This window comes from Cricetulus griseus, chromosome X (assembly GCF_003668045.3).
Source record: "Cricetulus griseus strain 17A/GY chromosome X, alternate assembly CriGri-PICRH-1.0, whole genome shotgun sequence".
NCBI classification, from domain to species: Eukaryota; Metazoa; Chordata; class Mammalia; order Rodentia; family Cricetidae; genus Cricetulus; species Cricetulus griseus.
Window position 1 is genome coordinate 118,582,881 of NC_048604.1, and position 9,624 is coordinate 118,592,504.

At 43.8% G+C, this 9,624-nt stretch overlaps 1 non-coding gene across 1 annotated transcript; it reads left to right on the plus strand.

Moving 5' to 3' along the window:
* The first annotated feature begins 4,724 nt into the window (after positions 1-4,724).
* Positions 4,725-4,850, plus strand: LOC113837770. The gene has a single exon (XR_003488484.1). It is a non-coding gene; the product is annotated as a U6atac minor spliceosomal RNA (small nuclear RNA).
* The last annotated feature ends 4,774 nt before the right edge of the window (positions 4,851-9,624 follow it).

Sequence of the window (9,624 nt, forward strand, 5' to 3'; positions counted from 1 at the left end):
AGGGGGTCTCATGGCAGATCTAATTTTAGGTTTTTTGTTTGTTTTGAGGGGGGTATTGGTTTAGTTTGGGTTTTTTTTGTATCGTTTTTTGTTTGTTTGATTTTTGAGACAGGGTTTCTTTGTATAGCCCTAGCTGTCCTGGAATTCACAAGGCTGGTCTCAAATTCAGAGAGAGCTGCCTGCTTCTACCTCCTGAGTGCTGAGATTAAAGGTGTGAGCCACCACCAGCCAGCCCCATTTTCAAATATTTTGAAAAACATCCATAGTGGCTGAACTCATTTTTTTTTTTGGCCCCATCTGCAATGTATAAAAACATTGCCTTTGTCCATACACTCACCAGTATTTGTGGTTGTTGATTAATGGCTGACACCTTCGGTTTGCCCTTCTCAGATAGCTGATGAGGATGAATATTTTTCATATGTTTTTGTGGCCATCTGTATCTCATCTTTTGCTCCCTCCCTGTTTATTTCATTCACTCATTTATGATGGGGTTGTTTTCTTCCCGTTCAGTTTTTTTTAGTTTGTGTATCCTAGATTCCCATCCTGCCAGATGTATAGCTGGTTAAGTTTCTCTTTGAGAGCAGTGTTTTCTAATAAATAAGATGAATGAGGCCAGGCATGGTGACTCACATCTTTAATCCCAGCACTCAGGAGGCAGAGGCAGATGGATCCCTGTGAGTTCTAGGCCAGCCTGGTCTACATGGAGAGTTCCAGGTCAGCCAGGACCACATGAGACTCTTGTCTCAAAAAATAAATAAATAAATAAATAAAGCTAGGAGTGAGAGAGGTGGCCCTCCCCAGGGAAGAGTACACCAATTGGTGCCAAAACAAGCAGCCCTGAAAACATACATTCAAGTAACATTATATGGACTCAACAGGTTATATTGGGTTATATATGTGTACATACATATATGCATGCAATAACAGTTGATAAAAAAAGAGGCCCACAAATTTGAAGGAAATCAGCGAGGTATGTGGGAGAGTTTGGAGGGAAGAAAAGGAAGGGGAAATGTAATTAAAATGCAAATCTCAAAAATAAATGAAAAATGAATATTTGGGGACTTTTCAAGATTTAATTTTTATGTTTGTATGTGTGTTGGTGTGCATATGTGAATGTGTACATGTGAGTTCTGGTGCTTCCAGAGATCAGAGAAGGGTATTGGAGCCTCCGGAGCTGGAATTATAGATGACTGTGGGTCACCCAATGTGGGTGTAAGCACTTTTAACCTCAGGCCATGAATATTCATTGTAAGACACGTAAAACTTTCTACCTCTTTCCTAGAGAACTACATAACTCACTCGTTTTCTTTCCATCCCACCCACACTTTTTGACATATCCAGTACTTCTTGCTCACCATTTGTTGTCCCTGCTAGTGTGTGAGCTGCACATTCAATTATTGGTCCATGCAGGACTTGCAAAGGCCACAAAAACCCCACTGAAGTCCTTATTAATATAAATGTCAAAACCCAACTTTACCCTACCTAGTCCAGATTCCGTGACTTCCCAAAGTAAAAAATTTGTAAGGTGTTATCCTCCAAACCAAATTGCTGCTGTCTTCATGAGGTCAGCTGTCCCCATGTGCCAGAGTCCGTCAAGGTCAGACCTGTGTCCTACTATCATTTTTCTTGGCGAAAGAGTGGGTGGGATGGATCATTGGACCCTAGCTTCAGTTTCTAACCACTCCTCCGAGCCATTTTTATGTAATTCGTGCCCAATTGCTCTGTGTTTGGGGGAGGTGCTACAGTACAGAGGCTAGAGATGGCTAACTGGGAGGGGCTCCCAGTATACTGAGGCTGCTTTGGGGGATCACCTACGCTCCAGTCAGTAATTCAATAATTCCTTACCTATAAGTAAGCACAATGAACTCACTAGTCCCCCAGAAGGATAACTTCACAACTCCTGCAATCACACCTCGATAAATTTCCTACCTGTAAATCTCACTCTTGCTTTCCAGGCCCGTGGCACATCAGTATGTTTCATTGAGACACAGAACAAGGAAAGAGCTAAGCTTTACTGGGGATGAGAGAGTGCAAATTTTGGCACAGTACCTTTGAGGTGACTCTGCCAGGTCTAAGAATTATCAAGCAGGTCGTTGTGTATTTTAGAAAAGACAAGCTGTTCTAGGTATGATTTTTTTAAAAAAAAATGTTTTCTTCTTAAAAACCCATAATATGAGGTATCAGAAGATCTTGGACGAAGCGCTTAGAGTTCAGAGGAGAACAGAGCGGACCTCCTAGTGAGGATGGCATTTTTTACTTGTGAGGCAGGACCTAGGATGAAATACTTGAAGTAAACAAGGTATTTTCATTTGAATGGAAGGTTGGATGATCAAAGGACACAGTGAGCAAGGTTAGGAAGGGTTTTAGTTCTGTTTTGAAGACAAAAGAATCAAGCGTGGGGTGTCGCGCAGGGGTGGGGGGGTCATAAGGAATTGTTTTGTGTGATTATGAAGACTGGCAACTCCAAAATCTACAGAGTGGCCTGGGCAGGCTGGTGACCCAGGACAGCCAACAGTCCAGTTCTAGTGTGTTTGCTGTAGAACCAGGAAGAGCCAGTGCTGCCGATAGTACAAAGGCTGAAGAATTCCGTGTTGCTTGAGAAAGGCCTTGGTCAAGCTGTCAAGTGATTACCGATGTCCATTCTATTGTAGAAGGGCATCTGCTTTACCCCAACTCTATCAATTTGTATTAGTGTCACCCCCAACCACCTTCACAGAAACACCTAGAATAATTTAAACCCAGATATCTGGACACTGCCTGACTCATGCGAGTTGACCCATGACATAAACTGTCACAGGAAGGTGAGGCAGGTTATGGAAAGACTTTCAGTGCTACCTTTTAAGGCTTTGCAAACTACTGAGGGAGCCGGGGATTGGAAGGAGGGAGCCTAGAGGCACAGAGGACTTTAGAGATAACTGTGGTCAGATAAGAGGAAGCAGGGTAAAGACTGTGAGCCTTCAGGGAGAAACAGGGGCAATCACCTTGACAAGACTTGGCAACTACCCACCCTGGGGGAATAAGAGAAGGTATGCCCAGAACGACTGGTTTCAAACCAGGCACCTGGGAGGATGAAAAGCCATGGAAAGAACTGGAGAGATGGGGAGATAAAAGAGCCAGGCCTTCCTGGGAGCTGCTCTGCTGGAGCCTGTACAGCTTATTCTCCTGGGCAGGTTAGCAATCAATATAAAACAATCCAGTCCAAAATTGTAAATGAAAACAAAGCCAGCAGTCTGTTCATAGCTGAGGGGTGATTAAACCGTCATCCTTGCTCCAAGCTTCTCCCGGTGTAATGACGAATCTGATCGATTTTGCATTGGTGACAGGAAATTCAGTGTCCTCATGTGACAATTGAAGAGATGAGAAAAGCAACTTTGCTCAGTCCTTTCTGCCTGGCTCTTGATGTACTTGTTTATGAAAACTTGGTTGCCATTTTTATCTAATAATTCTGGTCCCTTTTAGATCTTCACCATGCTAAAAGGGAGAAAGAACTCTACTGCTTGAGCCTCACCATGCCCAGAAAGTGTTCTGGGTCCAGGGATGAAATGTCTTAACATGCTTTAAAAAGGATGGGTACTGGTGTTGGACCTCAAGTTGTCAGGCTTGGTAGCCAATGCCTTTCCTGCCTAGCCATCTCACTAGCCCTTAAAGAGTAGACAGATAGTGAATTGCTAGGGGTTGTGGCTAAGGCTCAGCCCCAGGGCCTATTGCATAGCATCCTAGCAAGTGCTCCCTCCCCAGTGACATGTCCTTGTCCATTTTGAAATTAGTTTTGGTTCCCTTTTGATTTTAGTTTCCTTGGATTTTACTTATTACATATTTCTAGATTCGGATTGAAAAAAACCACTTTTTTTAAATAGAAAAGAACTTCACTTTGAATGCAACCACCCAAGTATGAGAACCCAGAGCACCCTCAGCCTTGAAACCAATTGGCATTGGATGGAGGATTGCAAAAAGACTCAAGCACCATCTGGACAGGCTAATTTCTTTTTTCTTTCTTTCTTTCTTTCTTTCTTTCTTTTTTCTTTTTTTTTTTTTTTTTTTGGTTTTTTGAGACAGGGTTTCTCTGTGGCTTTGGAGGCTTGGAGGCTGTCCTGGAACTAGCTCTTGTAGACCAGGCTAGTGTCGAACTCACAGAGATCCACCTGCCTCTGCCTCCCGAGTACTGGGACTAAAGGTGTGTGCCACCACCGCCCAGCGCTATTTTTTTTTTTTTAAATTTCAATTTGTTCTCTGATGTGTTCACATATGTACCTCATGAATACTGACCAGTCTTCCATTTCCAGGTGTATTCCCCATCTTCCCTGCCAACTACTGTGTCATATTCATTTTGTTTTGTGACCCACTAACTTTAACCAGAGCCAGCTGAACGCCCATGGGTTTGGAGCTCTCCTTCGGAGTTTGGTGGGGTCAGCAATCGGGGTCCAACTGAAGACAATGATTCCCTCTTTCCAAGAATCTTTTAGCTGATAGTTCAGCAGCTTGAAATGCTAAAACTACTTCATTGGGGTATACTAGCAAATTCACCCTTTAAAAATGAGCAATCCAAGATGGGCGTTGGTGGCACACGCCTTTAATCCCAGCACTTGGGAGGCAGAGGTAGGCGGATCTCTGTGAGTTCGAGACCAGCCTAGTCTACAAGAGCTAGTTCCAGGACAGCCTCCAAAGCCACAGAGAAACCCTGTCTCGAAAAAAAAAAACAAAAAACAAAAAAAATGAGCAATCCAGTGTTGTATGAAAGGAGAGAAGGTTAGCACTTCCCTTGACAAGGATGGAAGAGGCCCTTGGGCCTAACAACACGCATATGGTTAAGGCATTGGCACCTTCTTCGTGCCATCTAACCACTGTTTTTACATTCTTTTAGACCACTGAATAAAGTCCTGCCTGGCTCAAAAAAAATGAGCAATCTAATGAGTTGTAGTTAACTTAGTGGGGCAACCAACAGCACAACCAAGCCTTACAACTTTCTCACCCAGACAGCTGCGGGCAGCCACTAGCACTATGAATTCGGTCTTCCTGGACTTCCATGAAAATGGAATCATACAGTGTTTAGGTTTTCTGTTTGTTTCGATGCTAGGTTCCTTCAATGATACTAATATTTTAAAGGTTCATCCATATTGTAGTATCTATTAGTAATCCATGGCTTTTGGTAGGAAGATAATGCATGAAGGGATGATAGGATGTGGGTATCCCACCTTCTGCTTCATTGTTACAGCCACATGGATTGTTTCTACCCTTTGCCTGTTATTGGCAACACTGATGCAGACTTGAACAACACAAGTCTTTATGTGGACATATGCTTTCATATGTCTCATGTAGATTGATGCCAGGAGTGGTATTTCTGTCTGCAAATTGGTTGTGCTACTTTTCCACTCCTGCAATACATGAGGATTGTCATTTCTCCACATTCACGCAGCCACTGCCTCTCTTTCTCAGTGTAGCCTCCCCCAAGGCAATGAAAACCTTGCTGCGATTTTGCTTGTTCAGGCATTTCCCTAAACACTAATAGTGAACATCTTTCCCTGTGTTTATTATCGACTTGGATGCCATCTTTGGTGAAATGCCTACTCCAATACTTTGCTCCCCATCACCTTATTGTTTTGGTTTAGGTGTTTTGAGATAGGATCATATAGGCAAGGATGGCCTTGAGCTCCTGATCTTCCTGCTGCCACCTCCTAAGTGCTGAGATTACAGGCATCTGCTGCCACATACAGCCCCTTTGCTCTTTCCTTTAAAAATTACACTTATTTTGTGTATGTGTGTGCGCGCGTACACACACACACACACACACACACACACACACACACACACACACACACTTGTTGTTCTCAAACATGTGGGTTCTGTGGTGGCACTCAGTTGTCAGGCTTTCAGCTTTACCAACTCAATCACTGTGTCAACCCCTCCTTTGCTCATTTTTCGAAACTTTTTAAATTTTATTTTATGTGCATTGGTATTTTGTCGTTACATATATCTGTCTGTGTGAGGGTGTCAGAGCAGCAACTGGAGCTACAGACAGTCGTGAACTGCCATGTGGATCCTAGGGATTGAACCCAGCTCTTCTAGAGGGGCAGCCAGTGCTCCTAACTGCTGAGCTGTTCTCTGGCCCCTGCCCTTTTTTTTCGAGACAGGGTTTCTCTGTGTAGCCCTAGCTGTCCTGGAACTCGCTCTGTAGACCAGGCTGGCCTCAAACTCACAGAGATCTGCCTGCCTCTACCTCTGGAGTATTGGGTTTAAAGGCATGTGCCACTACCCCCTGGCATCCTGTGCTCATTTTCAATTGAATTGTAAAAGTTCTTTATTCCAGGTTGTGATTTAATGGATCTGTACAATCTTTTTTTGTTTTTTGTTTTTGTTTTTCGAGGCAGGATTTCTCTGTGGCTTTGGAGACTGTCCTGGAACTAGCTCTTGTAGACCAGGCTAGTGTCGAACTCACAGAGATCCACCTGCCTCTGCCTTCGGAGTGCTGGGATTAAAGACATGAGCCACCACCACCAGGCTACAATCTTTTTTGTAATATAATGTGGCATTATGCTTCAATGTCTTAATATTTATGTTATTTTTTATTTACTGGTGTATGCTTCTAAGTAGGCATTGTAATGGCTGTGTCTCCAGGGTCCTTTCAATAGTAGACTGTTTCCTCCTTCAAGAGTGTGGTCAGCACAGACAACCCGCAGCCACCAAACTCCTTAAGGTTTACCCAGGTATGGAGAGTTACTGGAATAGCTGACACTCAACAAAGGATCAATGAGTGGGTACAAAGGTCTGACCATCCCTACCCAGCTTGGGACAATTCTGAATGACCTTTCTAACCCCAGAGTTCCTGCAGGGTCAGCAAAGTCCTGTGACTGAGCCTGACTTCTCTCTCTGGCCCACCCTACCTACATTCTTTTACCTTCCATGTGCATACAAGTGGGGGGTGGGAGGCACCTGGTGGTGTTCCTCAAGAGTTTTCTGCCTTATATTTTTGAGACGGTGTTTCTTACTAGACCTAGATCCCAACAATTTGACTAAACTGGCCAGAAAGCTCCAGGGTTCCTTCAGTCTCCATCTCCCAAGTGCTGGCATTACAGGCAATGTGCCACTGTGAGCAGCCTTTTCATGGATGCTAGAGATCCAAACTAGTCCTCATGTTTGCACAGCAAACTTATTTACTGAGTCCCTCCACACACCCATTAATAGACACACTGTGCATTAAACTCTATCTCAGAGAGCTTCCTAAAAAAGCAAAATAAAATTGTAACAACTTAGCTTTATGATAAGGCCCGAAAGGCACTTCTGAGAAAGTCTATGTAGATCCAATGGCCTGCGTATGTGCACAAACATACACATGTGCTGTCCTTGCTTGATTGGCTTACAAGTGAGCATCTGACGCAAGACAGACCAATCAGAAATTGTCTCTGGGGATACTGAACTTGGGAATCATAAAGAGTAAGCTACTACCCCACTCAGGTGCAAAGGAGGAAAGTTGAAGGGTACAAAAAAGTAAAATGCCTTTGATCTTAGCACTCAGGAGTCAGAGGCAGGCAGATCTCTGAGTTTGAGGCCAGTCTGATGTACAGGTCTACAAAAAGACAGCCAGGGCTAAATAGAGAGGCCCTGTCTTGAAGAAGAGGAGGAGGAGGAGAGAGAGGCAGAGACAGAGACAGAGACACAGAGGCAGAGACAGAGAGAGACACAGAGAGAGAGCGCAGAAAGAAGAAAAGAGTGACATAGCATGTCTGGTGGCTGGATCCTTGCGCCTCTCAAGGCCTTTTGGAACCACACTCAAGCTTAGTCCAGCACCTGGGCATATGGCCTTCAGAAGGATTTTGATGTTAATCATTAATGATTCTGTTGTGTCCACACAGAGCAATGGACCATGCTGTACCTGCTTGTCGGGACTGTTTTGCACAAACACCAAGATTGATAATGTGCCCCTAAGGGGAACCGGCTGTACAGCCGGGTTCTTCAAGGAAACATCAAAGGGCCAAGACTGGCCATCTTCTGAGCTCCAGGGCTCAGGGGCAGCTGGCACGCCTACTCCCTAAAGTATGTGTTCTACCGTCAAAATGAGGATCTGTTTGTCCTCTTCATATTCTTCAGTGAGCCCAGAGTCTCCTGCAGTCCTTTGATCTTAGAGGAGCAAAGCGTAAAATAACAAGTGACAACCTGAGGACAAGAAGAGGTCTGCCTTGGCAATCGTTTTTCCCTTTGGTGCTGAGCTCAAAGCACGTCCAAGCCTGCCACAATCATCTTGGTTACTCATGTCTGTGCTATTTACAGGTGAGGTTTGAACTTGGGGTCTCTTAGAAGTTCTTTGCATTTGCTTAAGTTGTACTTAGACAAAGCTAGTCTATTATAACCTGAGATAGTGTGTGGGAAGATAATAGTTCCCCAAAGCAGATCGATGCAAAGCCAAGACACAGAAAATGCTGTCCATGAATAATGATGTGGGCATTCAACCCAGTGTTCTCAAACCAGCTCCAATAAATTTGCTGCTTACCTCTCCATTAAAGTGGGAGTGTGGCCTGCTCGCTCTTTATCACTTAGAGAATAAACAACTCTAAATATAAAATCCAGTATTTATCGGTAAAGGAGACTAAGTGGTACCATTTGCTGGAAAATGGATGGAATTGGAAGGTATCGCGAAAAGACAAACGTTGCATGTTTTCTCTCATTTACAGAACGCTAAAACAATGAATGAAACAAGTGACCTCAATGTTGAAGATGATTAGAGAACCTGTACGGGGATTGTAGAGTGAATGTGTTGGATTGTCAGAGTGAACCCACTGACATTAGATTCATATGTTTGTTTTAATTTTTTGAAACAGGTCTCTCTGTATAACCTTGGCTGTTCTGGAACTTGTCTGTAGACCAAGGTAGCCTTGAACTCAGAGATCTGTCTGCCTCTACCTCCCGAGTGCTTTGATCAAAGGTGTGAGCCAGCATGCCCAGTTATAATTCTATGAACATTTGCTAAACTGAAGAATGATCCTTGAAATAAAGGCATTCATACCCATTGCCGTATTTTATCCACTTCCATTTCTTACCTGAAGATTTCTTTCTCTACACAGAGGAATGGTGCTGTACCATTTTGCAGAAAGGGGAGGGACTTATCCAAAGGTACACATTAGCTCCCGGGTGGAGGCAAGCCTGGGAATTCTGGGATTTACTCAGCCACCCTAAGGTAGGTCACCACAGGGCTAGAGAGATGGCTCAGTGGTTAAGAACATGTACTGCTCTCCAACTGAACCTGAGTTCAATTCCCAGCACCCACATTTTGGTTCCCAGCACCCATGGTGGTTCACTAACACTTGTAAAAACAGCTCTAAGAGATTGGATGCATTTGGCATCTGCATTTATATGTACACACACACACACACACACACACACACACACACCATCACTACACAGGCCTTCATTCTGAATTCTGAACTAGGGGCAGTAGGATTGAAATTCCTTTAAAATTGTTTATAGAACTGGAAAGATGGTAAAAAGAACTTGCCACACAGCCTGCCAACTAACCTGAGTTCAGTCCTTGGATCTCACTATGGACTGAAGCAAACTGACTCCTGCAAATTGTCTTCTTATTGGCACTCACTCACTATGGCCCTCCCCCAATGATAATAAATATAAAGTAAAATA